Source organism: Solanum pennellii, chromosome 11 (genome assembly GCF_001406875.1).
Source record: "Solanum pennellii chromosome 11, SPENNV200".
NCBI classification, from domain to species: Eukaryota; Viridiplantae; Streptophyta; class Magnoliopsida; order Solanales; family Solanaceae; genus Solanum; species Solanum pennellii.
In genome coordinates this window covers 60,613,459-60,633,657 of record NC_028647.1, presented here as the reverse complement: position 1 = coordinate 60,633,657, position 20,199 = coordinate 60,613,459, and the positions used below count along the sequence as shown (strand labels likewise).

Sequence of the window (20,199 nt, the reverse complement as noted above, 5' to 3'; positions counted from 1 at the left end):
TTTTATCCTTATTTTAATTTACTTTTTTAAAATTACAAATTTTATTTATTTAATATTTACAAGATACAAGTTATAAATATAACTTATAAAATAAATATTAATGAATATAAGTAATAACTTATAAAGTATAAACTTCAAAAGATTTAAATTTTGAAAACTTTATTAGATTACTTGCAAACTTAACAATAACAAAAAAATTAATAAAATATCTTTAAAATAAACTTAAGTAAAAAATTATAGTATAAATTTAAAAACTATTAATTTATACTTAAAAAATAAAAAAAATAATTATATTTTCGTAATTTCAAAAAATATCGTCCCGTTAATCCCGTCCCGTTCCATCCCGGTCCGTTCTGGTTCCATCCCGGTATATAGTGGAACGGGACGGAACCGATGAACCATCCCGGTAATTCCGGTCCGGTTCATCCCGGTACCGGTCAACATTTCGGTCAACGGATTCCGGTCCGGTCCGGTGACCCGGTTCCGGTCCGTTGACCAGTCTTAATTCGTCATTATCTTGTTATTGGCTTATGTTGATCTTGAGTTGTTTCTTTGGCTAAGTTGAATGTTATTTCTAAACATTAGACAATTTGGTATGATTGTATTTTAATACTTTATTTTATCATGAGTGAACTCTTCCGCTAAGAGTTAAGCTAGGCCAAGGGTTCGCTTGAGCCATCAATAGTTCTCGAGTGTCAGTCCCGCTCAGAGTGTAGGCTCAGGCGTGACAGTATATATATATATATATATATATATATATATTAAGATAATAATAAATAACGACTCATGATTTTTATATTATAAATAATTCAATCTAACAAGCAAAATAATTTCGTATCCTAATAAATTTGTATCATATTGTATAAAAACAAAACAAAATAAATTACATGTTCGACTTGAGTGTTTTAAAACTTAAAAATTGAATATGCCCATGTTAAGACTTATTATACTTGAAAATATTTTTTGGTTTAATTTAGTTTAATGTTTTTTTTTTCAATATTCAATATTTATATTTGAGTCCGATTAAGAAAGAAGCAACATATATAATATATTATATTCTTTGATGATTATTTTAATACTTTATTTATGCTAAATGTTTTATTAGGACTAATATTAAATTTGTAAAACAAGAGTTTGTAATTAATTATATTGGACCCGTGCGTGGGCCTTAGATTAAACTAGCTTTCTTCCACCTTTATATACGTTCATATTTAGGTTTTTTTTTCTCTGTTCAAATTCCGCCGCGACAATTACAGTGGTATTTAACAGACGGTATCATTGCTCTTATTTTTTTTTTAATTTTGATTTTAGGTCTTATTTTACCATTTTTTGTTTGATTTTTTATTTTTCACTGAATTTAGAGTTAATTGAATGTAGTTTCTTCTAGTTCTTTTGATGCTTCTCCTTTCCATCTTTTCTATTTATCGACTTTTATTTTTTGTTGATGCGAGTGTTTTATAATTTATTAATTTATATGTGTATATCTTTGCAGTTACTCCGAGGAGAAGTGATAGAATTGCAAACTAAATCTACCCAATTTTTCTGTTTATCCTGTGGTATGTCATAGTTTTCTGGTCTACGATTTCGATGTCGAAAAAAAAATTACACTTCTTAAATATGCTTTATCTTCTCTAATTTTTTGTTTGAGCTTGTTTTTTTTCCTCTTAGAATAGCATTGTAGTTTTTCATATTTAATTATATCCATGATTAAATTACATGTGATATAGATAATTTCGTTACAGAGCATTTTTGTAATTGTTTATGTAAATCTCTGGTGAGAGAACCCATTTTTCCGAAAATGACCTTTACATACCATTACCACACAATTATTTTGAGTCCGGAGCCAAAAGATGAAAAAAATTGTCAAATTTTTTTAACATTGAGGGCCTGGAGGACATGCCTAATAAGAATGGCCTTTCCTCCAGAGCTAAGGAAATTGAGATGCCATCGTCTAATCTTATTTACGAATTTAGCAACCATTTCAGAGAAGAATTCAACTTTTTTCTTTTCGACAAATATTTTATGGGAAAATTTTCAAACCTCATATTTAAAATTCTTCCACTCTTCTAATAGATCTTTGAGAGGCATTATGAGCCAAAGATAAACTGCACTTGTTTCTATTATTAGATTGTCCAAAGACCTTTTCATACATAGCTAAAGTGTCAAAAATCAAATTTAAAGAAGATCCAGAGCCATTACTAAAAACAATAGTATCATCAGCAAAGGCCAAATGGTTAACTTTTGGCCCCTGCTTGTTCATGTAAAAACCTTTGAACCTATTATTGTGATGAAGTTCATTAAATATAAGGGACAATAATATGAAGAGGGATGGAGACAAAGGATCTTTTTGTCTGATACCTCTTCCTGATTTGAAAAAATCATGTCTACTCCTTTTAACTAGTATAGTGTACCAATTATTTGAAATAATGTCTGTCCATGATTCAGCAAAACCCAATTTCCTTAGCATGAAGCACAGAAATGGCCAAGAAACTCTGTCATATGCTTTAGTCTTGTCTAATTTAATCACAATAATAGCTCTCCCTTTTACAAAGGCACTTCGGTTCTGACTTATAATTTTGGGGAGAATACTACCAAGCCTGGCATTGAGAAGCTTGACAATTATCTTGCTTGACATATTGCAAAGGCAAATGATCCTGATGTCAGAAAAGGTTTGAGGATATTCAGTTTTAGGGAGCATGATAACACAAGTATGAGTGAAAAATTTAGGCAAAGTGGCACCTTGAAAGAAAAAGGTAATGGCCTTATGCAAGTTATTAACAATAATATTCCAAGCACTTTGATAGAATTTGCCATTGAAACCATCTGGTCCTGGGGAACTATCAGGGTTTATAGAAAATACACTATCTTTCACCTCTTGCATAGTAGGAATAACAGTAATAGCCTTGTTGTCATCTTCACTTACGACCCTTTAACAACATTTGATACATTGTCATCTTCCAGCACCTTCTCAGCACTGAGGAGATTTTCAAAGTAATTTACAACTGCATTGGCCACTTCAAAGTTACCCTCCACCCAATTACCTTCAGTATCCTTAATTTTGTGGATGGTGAATTTTTTCCTCCCATGTTTGATAATTCCATGGAAAAAAGCAGTGTTGGCATCGCCTTCTTGTAACCATTTGACTCTAGCTTTCTTTCTTAACACCTTATCTTGGAGCGTAATGAATTTGGTGAAATCAACTCTAGCTTTAGAAAGTTTTTCTTTAGTCTCCTGCTTGTTAGTACTAACATAATCTTATTCTAGAGTTCTTATGAGAGTTTCAAGCTTTTTTGGTTCATCATAAAAATCTCCGAAAGCTGATCTAGACCAAGAACTAAGATTATTGTAGACTTTCTTAATCTTCTGATAGAGGACATATAAAGGATTGCCCGATTGTTCATCCTCCCAAGCTTGTTGGACATAGTCCGAAAGTCATCGTGATCAGTCCATATATTAAGGAACTTGAAATATTTCACGTGGTTGGTATTGTTGTTGTTACGGGTGATAAGCATAAGAGCATGGTTAGAACAGGTCCTTGAAAGGTGGGTGACAGTGGTGCCCCCATACTCGTCAAACCATTCAGCATTGTAGACTAACCTATCTAACCTTTTCCATATTGTATTTGGGGGATCGCTATTATCACTCTTAGTGAACATCGACCCTAGGAAACCCCCATCTTGAAGATTACAGTCAGTCAAACATTACAAAAATCCAAACTTTCTTCAAATCTGAATGGTCTTCCTCCTGATTTTTCTTCTGGTTCGGTGATGACATTGAAGTCACCAACCACACCTCATGGACCATTTATGTTGTTGGTAGTGGTCCTTAAGTTGTCCCTCAGTTCTCTTCTCAAGGTCTCTGCACGCTTAGCATACACAATAATTAAGTGGAAAGAGATAAGTCGGTGAGCTTGAGAAATATGAATAAGCATATGTTGTTCTTTATCTTCCAGAATGTCCAACTGATAATCATCTCCGCAAAAAATCCATATTTTGTTGGGGATGTTGTGAGCACAGTGTTGAAAACTAAGAAGTCTTTTGTACTTGTCGATTCTCCTCTCGTGCACCTTAGGTTCTTGGATGAAAAGATAGGGGAGATGATATTGATTTTTAAAGAGATTGAGCCTTTCAATAACTTTTTGAGAGCCTATACCCTTAATATTCCACGAGAGTGTATTAATCATGGATACCATTGGGGTAGAGGTCATTTTGATCATTGTCGTAGGAGTTTGAAACTCCTCTATTTGAATTTTCGTAGTCCATAAATTAAGAAATACCATTACCCATATGGGATAAATTTTTGTAGTTTATCACCTTTAATTGGTCTTGTGAAGGGGTATATTTTCACTGATTCATCATGGTTGTCATGTTTATTTCCTCTTACAATACCATCATCTGATTTGGGAGATCCCAGATCGCATGTGTCATTCTCCATTGTGATGTCATATTCATAATCTTTATAAGCATTATCCTTATCTACCTCAAAGGTTTGAGAAAGATTTTTGATGTTAGTATTTTTCATTTCAAAAAATACTTTCTTTCTTTTGAGTTCTTCCTGCTCCTTTTCTTTATTGATGTTCCCGTCTCGCATTCCAGTAGTTATGAGATCAAGACCAAAAAAAGGTTTGGGATTGTTATCCTGCGGAAAAATGTCATTAGAAATTCCTTCGGTAGTTAGGATCACCTCTGAAGGAATGGTAATTCTTGAGGAGAACTTGCTTTCTTTTTCGCTGATATTGTTGACATCCTCTACTTTCATATTGACTAGAGGACTATCCTTCACCTCCATGTCAGTATAGATAATTTCCTTCTGTTGTTTGACTCTTCTTACATTACCCTGGTGTTTTTGGAGTTTGGATTTCTGTTGCTTTCTTCCTTTCTTTCCTTTGGATTGACTGAAGTGATTCTTTATAGAGGGAAGGTTGGAATTCAGTACCATTTAGTTGTTTTTCAGAACTGGAGTTAATATTTGTAGTCTCAATTTAACCACAGTTGTTTGCCCATTTTTTATCTGCAGCATTTGGGTGCCATCAGTTCCACTATCTGATTCTCTTGTGGTAGCATTGTTCTTAGGAATCTTGGAGCTTTCTTCAACGGTAGTTTTATTAACAGGTTTGCCTCTTCTTCTGATAGTTTGTCATTCATCTGTTTGAACACTATGGTTGTGCACCATTTGAGGAATGTTGAGATTTTGCTTATATTGCTCAGTTGGCTTGTAATCACAACTTTCTCCTTTCTAGTTGCTTGCCTCTGTTGATGTTCCAATTTCCTGTTATCTTGATGGATATTATCATTCATTTTTTTTCACACCTCATTCGCATGTTCACTTCTCAGCTCCGGGTGTAGTTTTCTGCATTTTTCATCTCTATGACCTTATATTTTGCAATGAAAACAGAATACAGGGATGATTTCGTATTCAACCTTCTGATTGATGATCATCACCTTGCCTTCATTATTTCTAATTTCAACCAGAATTTCATTAGTCAACGGTCTAGTAAAGTCGATCTCTATTCTAACTTTAGCAGTAGCAGGCCTAGTCTTGGAGCTAGTGGCATTATCCATGATAGGCGGCGTACCAATAGGTTACATATACGACAGATAGCATCCCATTCATAATAATTCCAAGGAAGGTCTGGGAGGTAAATCCAAACGGGAGCTAATGTGGTTTCTGCTTCTGGTTTGAAATCAGTGGTCCATCTAAGAATTTTCATGATATGGTTCTCTCCGAATGTGGAAGCTCTTGCAGTACACATTGAGATGATCATCTATGTTTTCAAAATCCAAAAAGACATGATACATATCATATGCCCCCAATCTTTACCACTTTTTTACTATGAATCATCTTAGCGAATTCTTTTGCGAATAATATCTATAAATAGACGTATACACGGGAACTTACCTATAATAGTCCATTTACACTTTTGGGCAAGCAGTTCATTTTCTTGTACGTGAAGAAGACCACTGGCTTGCCATACTGCAATTCATAGCTTCTAGGAGCCAATTTACTTGATTTTGGCCTATTGATCCTTTGATAGTAGAGTTTGCATACTAACCATGAACTGGAACTTCATACAGGGGAGGGATAGTTCCTGGGGAGTTACCTGTAAGACTTTAAGGACCTCCTTTGGAACTTGAGTAATTTAGGCGTAATTTGTGTCCACGAGGGGGAATGGGCGGAACTCTAATTAGTTTGGATTGAAGAGATTTTGGACTTTGGGAGAGGGGTAAACGGATCTTCACCATGAGGGATAGGGGTCTGCACACGATTGTCGGGGGGACGGTGGTTCCTTAGTGTTTGCCTAAGGGCCGATAGGTCCACTGTGTGAGACATCTGTCGGAGCCAAAGCTCCACTCAGAAAAATAATGGGAATATAATCTTTTTAGTGAGAAGGGACAGATTCTCTCTCTAGGATATTTTTTTAAGTCGTGCATATAGTGAGTAGACATCTCTATTGAGTAGAAAATACAGAATTTCGTGGGATAATATATCTGGTTGGTCTCGGATGAAAATCGAGGATCTGTTCGTAGACTTTAAAAATAACAAAATCTGGTTTTGATGGTATAAACTTTTAGCGATGAAAAATAGGTTTTTAGAGATGAGATCAAAGTTATAAATCTCGACTTTCAGCATTCTTCCCTATTTTCAAAGATCGAATGTGAGAGCTCTAAACCTTCATTTTGGGTGATTTGAGGTGCATCTTGTACGATTGAACACATTGTCAATATAGACATTTTGACATTGTGATACCACAACCCACATCAACAATACTAATACAAGAGTGGCTTTGATACCATTTGTAATGGTCCAACCTATTAGTGATATTGTTCGCTCTGGGTCCAAGCTCGCATGAGTTTAAAATACGTCACCAGTTGGTAAGATCTTCTTACTTATATATCCAACATCTCTTCTTTATTTATATCGATGTGAAATTTCTTTTCTTAAGTTGGGGTGTCACATATAAATTGGACCGATTGTAGTGGTAATTCTCTATAGCCTCCAAAAGATAGGATACAAATGTCTCCGTATAACTCTATTAATTAAACACTTGTTCTCATACCAACGAAGTCGGTCAACCTATAGCGGTAGATAAGCCTAACCACTAGGTTGGAACTAGAAGCAACGGTCTATCATTCTGAAGATAACAATAAGGAGCTAGAGTCAAAAAGCAATTAGGAAAAAAGAATCAATAAAAATATGTACAAGAAACCATCTTCAAGACCTGACATCAGTCATTAATCGAACATCTAGTAGTATAAATAAATAAAATAAGTAAAGAACTGTCTTTTGTTATATTAAAACTGACATCGTGGGGACATTATCTTTAGTTGAGCTTTGAAAAATAGGAATGTAATCTAGTCAGTTGTTAGATTTGACATCTTTCTGTTCTAGCATTATTTAAGCATCAAAATGATCAAGTTTAAGTAATTCATTTCACTCATTCTATATGTTCAAAGAATAATTATTTAAACTCAGTGAAACTATATAAAGAAATTCAGATAGTTGAGGTGGGCATGCTCTTTGAAATAATTCATTGAAATTCGTAGAGAAGTCACTTAAATTAAACACATTGAAATGATATTCCCCATTGAAGTAGCTGGTCAGATATTTGACGCTTGTTGTTTGTGGGATTGGTATTTTTGCATAAGGACCACAAAGATTAAAACTATTAGAAAAGTTTGAAAATACCTCAAATCATAAATGTCATAACTAGACTAGTGTATAGGCCTCTATCATAAGTAGCTAGTTATGACATTTATAATTTGAGGTTTAGTCAAACTTTCCTAATAGTTTTCAACTTTATGGACCTTATACAGAAATCTTGATCCCAAAAGCAACAATCTCCAAATGTCTAACTAACTTTAATGAACTTCAACGGAGAATATTATTTCAATGTGTTGAATTCAGGTGACTTCTCCATGAATTTCAATGAATTATTTCAAAGAGCATACATACTCAGCAACCTGAATTTACTTTTATATCTAATTGAGTTCAATTGTTATTCTTTGAACGTATGGAATGAGTGGCATGAATTGCTAGAACTTGATAATTTTGATGATGTTGAAATAATGCCAAAAAACATAGTGTCAAATCTAATAATTGGCTAGTTTACGTTCCAATTTTTCAAAGCTCACTAAAGATAATTTCTCTCCAAGGTCAATTTCAATATAACAAAAGACATTTATGTGCTTATTGTATTTGTAAAATTCTTGTATTCTTATTTAGACTAGATGTTCAGTTCCTAGCTGGTGATAGGTCTAGGGGATGTTTTCATGTATATATTTATGTAGATTCCTCTACCTTGTCATTTTTATGGCTCTTGCTCTTTATTTTTCCCTTTTGTATGATAGCCACCTGTTTCTAGTTCTGGGCTATAGGTTAGGCTTACCAACAGGTGAGATATAGAAGGTGGCATCATGACCTAAGAAATTGGTTGATGACAAGTTGGTATCAAGACTCTAGGTTGATCGGTTTCATTGGTATTAGAGAGTTCCTAGTGAAGTCCTACAAAGAAACTTATGTCATATCTTTATGAGGTAATAAGGCATCACAAGCACAATCAATTCTATTTCTAAGTTAAACAACCCATGCTGGCTAAATTATTCAAAAGATCATTGACATTATTATTAACAATACCACAGATAGGAGCCAAATTTTCCCTTCTTTCAAACTTTTGGCTAACAAGAACGTAGATTGTATCCTATATCGAAGCTGATCACACGTACTCCAAATATGTTGCACATGAGTTTTCCACTTACTAAGCACCTCTGATCACGACATGCTAACAAAATATTGAGCACAATGTCAATATAGACGTTTGGACACAACAATTACAATAATTAGAGACAGACCAAAATAGAGTCAAATTGAGAATATGAAACTCGCGTTAGGAGTCTTGAAATTGTTCTGTTCAAAGATCATAATTGACTTATTGAGCTTGTTTGGAACACAATTGAATGCTCAAAACACCCTAAGAGATAACATACAATAAAATCACCAAAACACCATTAAAGAACCTTGAACAACTTATTCGGGGCAGTAATTAGCGTTAAATAGACATGTAACATGGTAGTGGTTAGATTCGACACCTTGTTTTTCCAACATTATTTCAACATTGATATTTTCAATTTCTAGAAATTCATCCCACTCGTTTTATCTTTGAACTCGCTAAAGCTATAAAATAAAATTCAAGTGATTGAGGTGTGTATGCTCCTTAAAAATAATTTATTGAACACTTGAATGCAATACATTGAAATGATGTTCCCGCTGAAGTTCATTGAAGTAGCTGGTTTGGACATTAGGAGCTTGTTGTTTTAGGATCAGTAATTTTGCATAAGGACCACAAGATTAAAACTATTAGGAATGTTCTACAAAACCTCAAATCACAAATATCATAACTAGACCAGCATGGGGGCCTCTGTCTTAAGTAGCTACATTTATGATTTGAGTTTTTTCAAACTTTCTTAATTCTTTTTATCTTGATGGTCCTTGTACAGAAATATTGATCCCAAAAATAACAAGCTCTAAATGTCAAACCTACTACTTCAATGAACTTCAACAGGAACACCATTCGATGTGTTGAATTCAAGTGACTTCTCTACATATTTAAATGAGAATTCCTACCTCAATCACTTGAATTTCCTTTGATAGCTTCACCGAGTTCAAAAGATTGTCACTTGAACATATGGAATGAGTGGGACGAATTGTTAGAACTTAACAATTTCAATGCTTAAATTATGCCAGAAAAGTAAGGTGTCAACTCTAACAACTAGCTAGGTCACGTTCCTATTTTCTGAACCACAACTTAAAATAATTTCTCCATGAGGCCAGTTTCAAAATAACTAAAGACAGATCTATAATTATTCTAAAACCCTTGCATTCTTATTAAAACTAGATACTCTATTATTGATTGATGTCAGGTCTTGGGGATGATTTCATGTATATACTTCTATTGATTTCTCTTTGTTCTCATTTTTTTGGCTCTTGCTCCTTATTGTTATCTTCCGCGTGATAGCCTGTTGCTTCTATTTTCAGATTAATAGTTAAGCTTACCTACATATTGGATGTAGTAGGTGTCATCATGACCTAATAAATCGGGTTATGAAAGTTGATATCAGAGCTCAAAGTTGGCCTACTTTGTTAGTGTAAGAGGAAGTGCATAGTAGAATCATGTGGAGATGCTTGTATTCTATGTTCAAGAGGCTATAGGGCATCACCATCACAATCCATTTGAATCCCAAGTCAAACAACATATGCTAGATAAATAATATTCAAAATATAGTTAACAACATCATCAACTAGAGCCAAGCTTTTCCTTGCTATGTTTTGAAGTTTTGGCTGATAAGAAAGTAGATTGTTGCCTACATCGAAACCAATCACATGCATTTTGAATATGTTGTACAAGAGTTTTCCAATTCTGAAGCGCCTGAGACGACTCTGATGGGCTGCCGATAAGAACACGTCTTACGATGATTTGATATTGGGTTGTTTTAGGCTTGCAGCCTCATGGGAATGCTTGTGGTTGGATGTTGTTCTACGATGATTTAGTCTCGATATTGTTATCTTCTTCAAAGTCGACTAACTTTTTTGTCACTCTTGCTAGCTAGGGTAAGAGTCAACTGGACACTGGCTATTTCTAATTCGAGGATGATGATTGTAGTTTGAGGTTGTTACCTCTATTTTGAGGCTGATGTTTATGGTTCGAGGTCGTATTCAATGCTTAATGGGTCGAGGCTATTACATCTAGTAGAGGCTATACTTGGATTTTAAGGCCCGTCGTACACCTGATGAATCTGGTTCGAAGGCACTTCTTTCCCTCTTGTAAAATTAGCTATTATGTGTATATGTCGGGATTATGAGGGTCCGTTCAGGTTTTATTTAAACTTGCACACAAGTGTACTTTCTGCGATTATGGGGACCCAATTAGGTTTAGTTAAGTGTATTTTTATTTACTTTACCTTTGTTTTTGTCTAGATTCTATGTTTATTGATTGTATTTACCTTTCTTTCCCAGTCGACCTATGATACCTACTGAGTACATTTGGTTTGGTATTTATGCTACACTATGCATTATTTTTGTGATGTAGGTCCTAGCACCATCTACGAGTGGTGATCGGTCATGCCATTTTTTGCAGCTTGTGGATACTAAACGTGAGCACTTGGTATCTTAGATCAACATGTCTTCTTCTGTATATATGTTAGCTAGTCTTTACCTTTGGAACGACTTGTTGTGGTCCAATTTTGAGACTTGTACTTGCTCATACTAGACAGATATGTACTCATGACTTCCAAGTTTTGGAGGGTTTCCCATTGTATATAGATTTTGGTTTTCTTGATTCTGTCTTTTCCTTATTATTACTATTAATTTTATGTTTACTTTTACCCTGGCACTCATTACTTGTCAAACTGGGCTATGGGTTGACGTACTTACTGGTGGATTATAGTAGGTGGCATTATAGCAGGATTGGTCATGAGTTAATGCAAAAAAATTTCCCTAAGCCGCTCATAATTTTGCAATTACATCTTGGGAAAAAGGAGGGGTGACCTAAGATGAACTCTAATCTATTTCCATAAATTTCACAAGTAAAGGTAAGTTAATTGCTTCTTTACTTATTGTGATTTTTATGCCTTAGAATCATTGTTGGGTGACCTTAAGGGGAGTTTGATTTGAAATAATGGTGAAAACACCCTAGTTTTGGTGGGATGATCATGGGAGTGTCATGAGATTTAGGATTTGGCTATAATTAAAATATTATTAGGTCATTATTTATTGATTATTATGTTTTATCATTGTTTTAACCAAGAACAAGTTAAGGCCTCACAAAATGGAAGGCGGAAGTTCAATCGATCTTTCAAAGCATGACTTGAGGTACGTGATAATTATTTATTTTTGTCGTTTATGTTATATGTGGTCAACTACTTTATTAGTACTGCATGCATGATTATTATTAGGAGAAAAGGAAGGAACATGATTTGAAATGAAAGATATTATCAATTATATGCAATGAATGTGTTAACTTGGATATATAAGTATGATTGTTGTTCATTGTTGATGCGACTGTGTTTTGTGTTTGATGATGAGATCGGGTAGCATGCGGTATATAATATTATTAGAATGGGTAACACACCGATATACTAACAGTGAGAATGGGTACCACGTTGGTACACTAACAATTGTATGTGTGGGTTTCATGAGAAAATCTGATTGTTTTGTTGTATCGTGATGGTTCCGTTTATTGTGCATGTCAGCTCAAGCGACTATTTGCGACCTTAATTGTGTTAACTCAATTATCTAAATCCAAGGGTGAGACATTTCTTCTGGGCGACAATAGATTCCTCTTTATTTTGATAGGTCATTCATTCGGACTCAAACATTTTTTAATAATGCGAATTTCAGTTTCTAGGGGGTTACTTTCGCATTGTTGGACGACTATGGTTTCTTTACTACAAACTTGGTTTAATTATTGAAGACTATTTACTTGAAAATCTTTCGAACTGCTTACTTTGATTGCATTTTAGACTTTGTGTGAGTAGTTGGTTGATTCTCCCACCAGAATTAATGTGAGTGTCACTCACGGTGGGTCAGAATCATGAGAGTTTCCCTCTACCATTAAAAGTCAATGTCCTATTTAATGTAATCAATTGTAATTTATAAATAATCTTATATTACAAGTGTATAATGCAAGTAGTTCACAACTAACTTTAACACTTAGAGCATGTTTGGATTGACTTAAAAGTTGGCAAAATATATTTTTAAGCTCTTTTTAGCTTTTGGAATTGTTTGAAAAATTTTAAAATAGCTTAAAATAAGTTTTAAATGACTTTAAAAAAGTCAAAAATCCAAAACTAGCACTCCCATACTTTTTATTCTTTTACTTAAACGCCATTCCAGTTTGATCAAGTATATTACTTCTCTACCAGTAATTTTTTTTAGATAATCTCATATTTACCCTTATAAAATAAAACCCTAACAATCAATTCACTTTCCCTCTCCATTTTTTTCTTTGAGTTGTTGCGCCACACTATTCGCTCTAAGGCTGGTATGGTATGGTATTTAAAAACTTGTATACCATAATTTCATTATTTGTTTTTTAAAACTACTATACCATTGTCCTATCAATTTAATTCGGTATGATTTAGTATTTTCAATTCGATTTTATTATTATGAAGTATGGTAATCGGTAACTACAGTTTGTTCAATTTCGACTAATATATATTCGTATAATAGAGAATTATAACTTCGTCAATCTAAAAGAAGGTCTCAATTGTATCATACTAACACATTACACATGTAGAAATATTTATTCAATATAAAGTACAAAAAATTTCTTTTGTTAATCAAGTACATTTCAAATATCAATTAAAATAGTGTAGTCAAAGTTTCATCTTCTAAATATTTAGCACCCACTAATACGAGACTTTTTTAAAAAAAGTGACAATAAGGTTTCAAAATAAATTGGTGGTGACATAAGTCTTAAGTATTGGGTGAAGGTTAAACAAATTGCAAAGTGACCCCACGTACAAGGTCAAACAAATGAAGGCTGATTTACGTAGAGTTTTTTAGCTCAATGTAGTGAAGCAAAGTGCAAGAGAGCAAAAAAAGGAGATATTGGAGAGTTTAGAAGGTAGCTTTATAGACTCTTACAACAAATTAGAGGGTTATGCTACTGAATTGAGAAGTTGTAGGGTTTGACATTGTGATAGATTTGTCTAAAGAGACACTATCTAATAGTAAGATAAAATTTCTTAGGATGTATATCTGTTTCAAGGCAATGACGTTGTGTTTTAAATCTGGGTTTGATGGTACATTCCTTAAAGGAAAGGCTAAGGGACAAGTATTGTGTGTTGTTGGTCAAGACAGTGATAACTTTTTCTACCCTCTAGCTTGGATTGTGATAGATAAAGAGACTAAGAGGACTTGGACATCATGTATGCAACATTTGCAACATTCCCTTGACCTTCAAAATGGTGAAGGACTGACATTCATATCAGATATGTAGAAGGTAATATTATACTACTGATTTGCAATTTAATTCCATTTTCTTGATACTGTTTCCTTTATTAATTTTAGTTGTTTTAATTTGATAATTAGGTGCTGCTTGAAGCTGTAAGGACAGTCTTACCTAAAGCACATCAGAGATATTGTGCAAGGCATATTGAGGCATATTGGTGCAGAAGATGGGGCAAAGGCGAGCTGAAAAAGTTGCTATGGTGGGCTGGATGGTCATCATTTACAGAGGAGTTTGAGGACCAACTTCAAGAGACCAAGGAAGTTAATGGAGAGGCTGGACAAGATTTAATAGACAAGTATCCTCCAAAAGCATGGTGCAGAGCCTATTTAGATACAGTCTGCAAAAATCAGGCTATGGACAATAACTTTACTGAATCATTCAATGCATGGATACTTGAAGCAAGGTACAAGCCAATTATTGGAATGTTGGAAGACATTAGGGTCAAAATAATGGAGAGGTTGGCAGCAAAAGAGGTTGTTGTGAAGAAGCGGAAAGATGATGGGTTTAGTCCCAAAAGTGAGTTATTGTTTAATGAGTATTTGGAGATTTCAAAGGTTTGTAAGGTGAGTGGAAATGTGATAATGGCTATGAGGTTACTGAAGGTGCAGATAGACACATTGTCAACTTAAGAGAGAAAAAATGCATATGCAGAACATGGGATCTGACTGGAATTCCATGTCCACATGTAATTAAGGTCGCGGAGCACAAAATAAGGATATCAAAAAAAGAAAATCATTGGTACTATAGTAAAGAGGCAGCCTTGGCAATATACAAACACAAATTACAACCTTTTGCATGCTATTGAACCACCAGAATTGGTCAAGCTTGTTGGTAAACCTAAGCGAATGAGGGAAAGAGAAAAGAATGAAGTTGTTAAGAGGCAAGGAGTAAAAAGTGATGACATGTAGTAATTGTGGGGAACAAAATCACAATGCAAGAGGATGTAAAAAGGTAATTTTTATTTCTCTTTAATCTTTAATTTCATCAAATACTTATTCTATTTCACTACTTAATTCTATATCTTCTATTATGATTAATAAGGCAAAGCAGGGGAACAACCTACTAAGAAGCAAGGGAAACAACCTGCTAAGGAAGGAAAAGAATTTGGCAGGGGAAAAAAGAGACAGCCTAGGAGAGGTTTAGTTGATGAAGATGAAGATGAAGCTTCTGAGGAAGACATCAACTGCACAACCCCACAACCAACACAAGAAAGTCAGTTTGAATATGCTTCTTCTAACAGCTATTTTAGTAACTAAGGATGATGATGAAGACCATAGGCTAAGGCCAAGATCAATCTCAGAAAAATCTTTTCTAACAAGATTCAGAAAGAGACAAAACCACAATAACCAATTGAGAGTAGAGTAATAGGCTTGAGAGATGATAAATTTGGTGTTAGTGAACCTACAAATATTCCCATAGCACCAACTGACTTAACTTGAAATGGACAGGGTGCAGTTACTACAAGTCAACTACGAAAGTTGAGGCCAAGAAGGGGATGATGATATTGTGTTGGTACTGTTTTGTATATGTTGGTGCAGTTTTTGCTACTATTTGTGTAGGTTGGTGCCTTAAATGATATTAAGGCTAAACTTATTATTTTGGTATGTTTTGTGTAGGCTAGTGCCTTAACTTATAGTTGTAGTTTTGGTTTCACTTCTACTTTTTGTATAGGATGAGCGTATCAGATAAAACTAACTATCGTTTTGCTTATATATGACCAAGTTAATTTTATATATAGTGTCTTGTATCTATTGGGTTCTGTTGATGTAGTACGATAAGTTGTTGTGGTATATATTTCTTATACCAATTGCTCTATCAATGGTGGTCGACTGATGTGGTAAATGAGTTTGTAGTTTGTGATTTGAAATGAGTTGCACTTTTCTTAAGTTGTTTTGTTATGTATCTTTCCATTGCTCTTTATTGTTGTTTTGTTATGTATCTTTCCGTTCTTGCTTTTATTTTCAGTTTATTTTCTAAACTGTTTTACTTAAAAAATATATAATATATAATTAATAGTAAAAATGACTAAGTTTTGAAAAATCAATTAATCTTATGATTTAAGAAAAATTGACCTTCCAAATTAACAGAGTTGCCACTTGATTTTTAGTAAAATCAAGAAAAACTTAAAATTATTTTTCAAAAGATTTAAAACAGATAAAAATCATTTGAAAAGGGTTCGAATGTACATTCCGAGAAGGTGTTAGACCCTCGAAAATGCCCGCTAGCTCGCGGTTGACCGGCGATTTGACTAAATGACCTTTTAAAATAACTTTTCCAAATTTAACTAAATAATGAGAAAATTTATCTATTTACTTACTTATTAATATGATTTTTGTTACTATTTATTTTATTTTATTTTATTATTTTTATTTAAGGGAAAGTAACTAGAGGGGATAGACTTAAATGCCAACAAACTCGATAAAAAAAAACTAAATAGTAAAATATAGGTAAAATAAATATTTATATATTGAATATAGAAAGAAATGGCTATCCTTGGGAATAAACAAAATTCCACCAAAAGTTAGTCAATGTAACAATAATAACACATAGTTAATAATAGAAGGAAGAAATATTTGAACTTGGGCCAAGCCCAAACTCTAAATCTTGTAGCTTTGTCCCATTTTAAAAGAAGTGTAAATTAGGTATATCGCATATTATGTAGTCATATTCTCAAGTTATGGCATAAGAGTTTGATTTTCATTCTATAACATTTAATATATCAACTTATGGCATTTTTTTAAACTAAATTAATGTTAATTTTTATTCTGTAAAATTAGGACGAAAAATAAAAAATAAAAAATGATTAATTAAAATTGGATAACTTCCGTGAATTTAGTTAATGTTATTAACTGATAACAAATGTGCACCTTTTAAGGGATTTGAAAATATTTTAATTGTAGATATGCACCTTAATTGTCTCAATTCGTTTTAAATGCTAATTAGTTTTGATTTTTATCCTTAAAAAATTGTAATCTGTTATCTTCTTTCCATAAACTTGCACCATTTGGTTTTTTTTCCAGAAAGTGAACTTTATTCTTATATTTGAATTTTGTTATATTTTATCGTTTTTTTTTTTTGAAAAAATAATTAAAATTGAAGGTTGAAAAAGTTTAGATTTGATTTGATGGAGAAAATTGTGTCAATTTTAATTAAACATGGTGGCAAATGGAATTGATCACGTTAGTTTTTTTTATGATTTGTTATGTTTTTAGTATAAATTATTGGTTGTAGTTATATATATATATATTTTGTCATGTATTGAATGTGTCGTATTTTTTTTTCATGTAATATTGCATATGTTGAATTGATATATTTTTTTTGTGATACAATTACGCAGTGTTTCTGGTAATAAATATTTCGTAATATTAAATTTATTTTCATGTGTAATTAAATCGAAGAATTGTGTGAAATTTGATTACTGGATAAAATTGAAAAGTTTACAGATTTTGATCAATTTGCAATTTTTTATTTTTGAAACCGTATGAACAATATCTGACATTTTGTATTAATAATGTGTGAACGTTAAATGAAATGTGATTTTTTGATAAAAGCTATTCCATATTATATTTAAATTTTCATCTGTTATTTTTTTGTATATTGTTTAAATAAGAAAATTGTATTAATTTCTGTATGTAATGTATATAAATAGTGTATGCAATATATATGAAAGCCAATTTTTCTAGTTGAACGTAGCAGTGATTGATTTGTAATATATATATGAATTCTGTATAAAAATTGGATTAACTGTGTATTAATTTTTTATTAAATTGGAAAAATTGTGTATGAAAGTGAATTTTAGATTGTATGTAGCAGTTAATTGTATAGTATGAATTATGTATAAACATTGTATTAATTTAAAATTTTGTTATTGCATATATAAGTGAATTGTATATAAATTGTGTATGAAGTGTGTATTAATTTTGTATAAAATTGTATTAAGTGTGTACTAAACAGTGTATTAATTGTATATTAAATTACAATAGTGTATAAACATTGTATTAATTTTGTATTAAATTTAAATTTTGTTATTGCATATATAAGTGAAACAGGGAAATACGTCGACTTTGACGCCGCCTGGTCCAAAAAGATCAGCGAGAAGACCCAAATTTGAACGGTGGAAGGGGTTCGCAGATGTGAAATTCAAGAGGACAAAAAGCACATGCAGTAGATGCCATCAGGTCGGACACAATAGGAAGACATGTTCAAATTATCCTGTACAAAAACAATGATTTCATACTGTTACATCTGTGTTTTTGAGGGTTTACATTGTTATAACATGTTTTTTTATTGAATCATATTACTTTTCATACAAATGTCATACATTGTATATACAGCTGTTCATATATTAAAAAATGTTAACATTAATAAGTCATATAATCATATAACATTTATACAGTTATTGCATAATGAATGGGGACTACATACAAAATTTATACATTTATACATTCAATACTTGCATATAAAAAATAATGTATGTTTATGTTCTACATATCAAATTATAATATGTTAAAATTCATACAGTTTTCATACATTATTCATAACAGTAATATAGGTAACATTTGTTTCTGTTTGTATTTTGAAAAATATATTTGAAAATATACAGTATTCATATATTATTCATACCAAACAATTGTATGCAAAAGGTCATACACATTTATTAAGGTATAATTGTATATTTATTCATAATATCGTCTTGAATCATATGTCAGTACTAATTTCATATAATTTTCATAAGTTATGCTTCTAAGAATTTATATGATATAATTCGTACATTTTTCATACACTATTCATACCAGTAATATAAGTAACATCTGTTTCTGTTTGTACTTGAAAGTGTATAGTTTTAATATAGTATTCATGCAAAACAAATTTATTGAATAATTTAACATTACATATTGAAAAGTGCAATTTATAAAAAAATCATTATCATTTATCATTTAAAAAATATATATTGAAGCAGACTGTCATTTATATAATTTTTTAAAAAAAATAAGTATATATATAACATTTGTCTATGTTCTATATATCAAATTTTAATATGACATTCATAATTCATATAATTTTCATACATGATTCATACAGTGTTTTTGTATATTTTAAAGTGAGACACAATTAATAATAATCAGTAATAATTTATATAAAATCATCAGTATTCATAATAAAAAAATTGGGAAATTACATAAATTGTTCATAAGTTTAAAAAAAAACAAGTCATTCAAAAAAATTTACATTGTTCCATGAAGATTTCTACTTCCTGTTACGGAATTTTGGAGTAGGATAATTGGTGGTGTCCATAACTTGTTCTTTATGAATTCGAGGTTCACCCTTCTTGCTAGCAACTGTTCCTGTAACTTCACTTTCACTTATTGCTCCTTCATCATTCTTTGATTTTGCATGATTCAATCTTCTACTTTTTCGCGGGGTTTCATTGCCTCTCTTCGACATTGTACGGTTTGTTTAGCGCAAAAGTTGAAGATTTGAGTGCTAAAAAGGAAGATTTGAGTGCAAATATGTGAGAATTGGTGAAGAAGACTGTTAAGAGAGAAAATTTTGAGCGAAATTTGGTAAAAAATTAATTGTTAGGCGTGCAAAAGAGATGAATATGGGAGAATTTGAGAAGAAGACTGTTAAGAGATTAAAAATTTTCAGCGAATTTTGGTGAAAACTTTTGTTAGGCGTGCAAAAGAGATGATTTTGTAAGGATTTGGGGAAGAACAAAATTTTGGGGAATATAAATTTTTTTTTTTAGATAACGTGTTACAGTTTTAAAAATAAAACTGTAATTATTTTAGATATTGATAGGTAGTTATTAATTATGGAATGATAAAATTCCTATTATTTTGTAATTTTTTTAAAAAAGTAACTGTATAATATTTAATTTAATTTACGCTAGTTAAGAGTTTTGTTTAAAAAAGGTAACTTAAAATAATTAATTTAATTAACTACATTGGTTTAAATAAGGTAATTGAATAATAAATGTAATTATTTAAATAAGTTAATTATTATTTAAAAAAATTAATGAGAATAATATATTTTTTCTTGATATGCTATAACTTGATAATAATATGCTATAAGTAGTTTATTATTAAAAAATATGTTTGTAACTTGATATTTATCATCTTAAATGTATGTGTAGTGTTATTTTTATTTAAAAGAATGACCCAAAATAGGTCTTGTCCATTTCGAAACCA

General features: G+C 32.0%; 1 long non-coding RNA gene across 10 annotated transcripts; it reads left to right on the top strand.

Annotated features, from left to right (window-relative positions):
- Nucleotides 1-1,167: 1,167 nt before the first annotated feature.
- On the top strand, nt 1,168-15,743 carry LOC107004926. Of its 10 annotated transcripts, none has more exons than XR_003575222.1 (10): nt 1,168-1,272; nt 1,493-1,556; nt 5,017-5,111; nt 10,601-10,793; nt 11,084-11,147; nt 11,441-11,585; nt 11,801-11,865; nt 13,881-13,999; nt 14,089-14,959; nt 15,050-15,743. It is a non-coding gene; the product is annotated as an uncharacterized LOC107004926 (long non-coding RNA). The 10 variants fall into 10 exon arrangements; XR_003575221.1 differs by having other exon boundaries at nt 13,488-13,999; XR_003575228.1 differs by having other exon boundaries at nt 10,605-10,793; nt 11,801-13,999.
- Nucleotides 15,744-20,199: the final 4,456 nt, after the last annotated feature.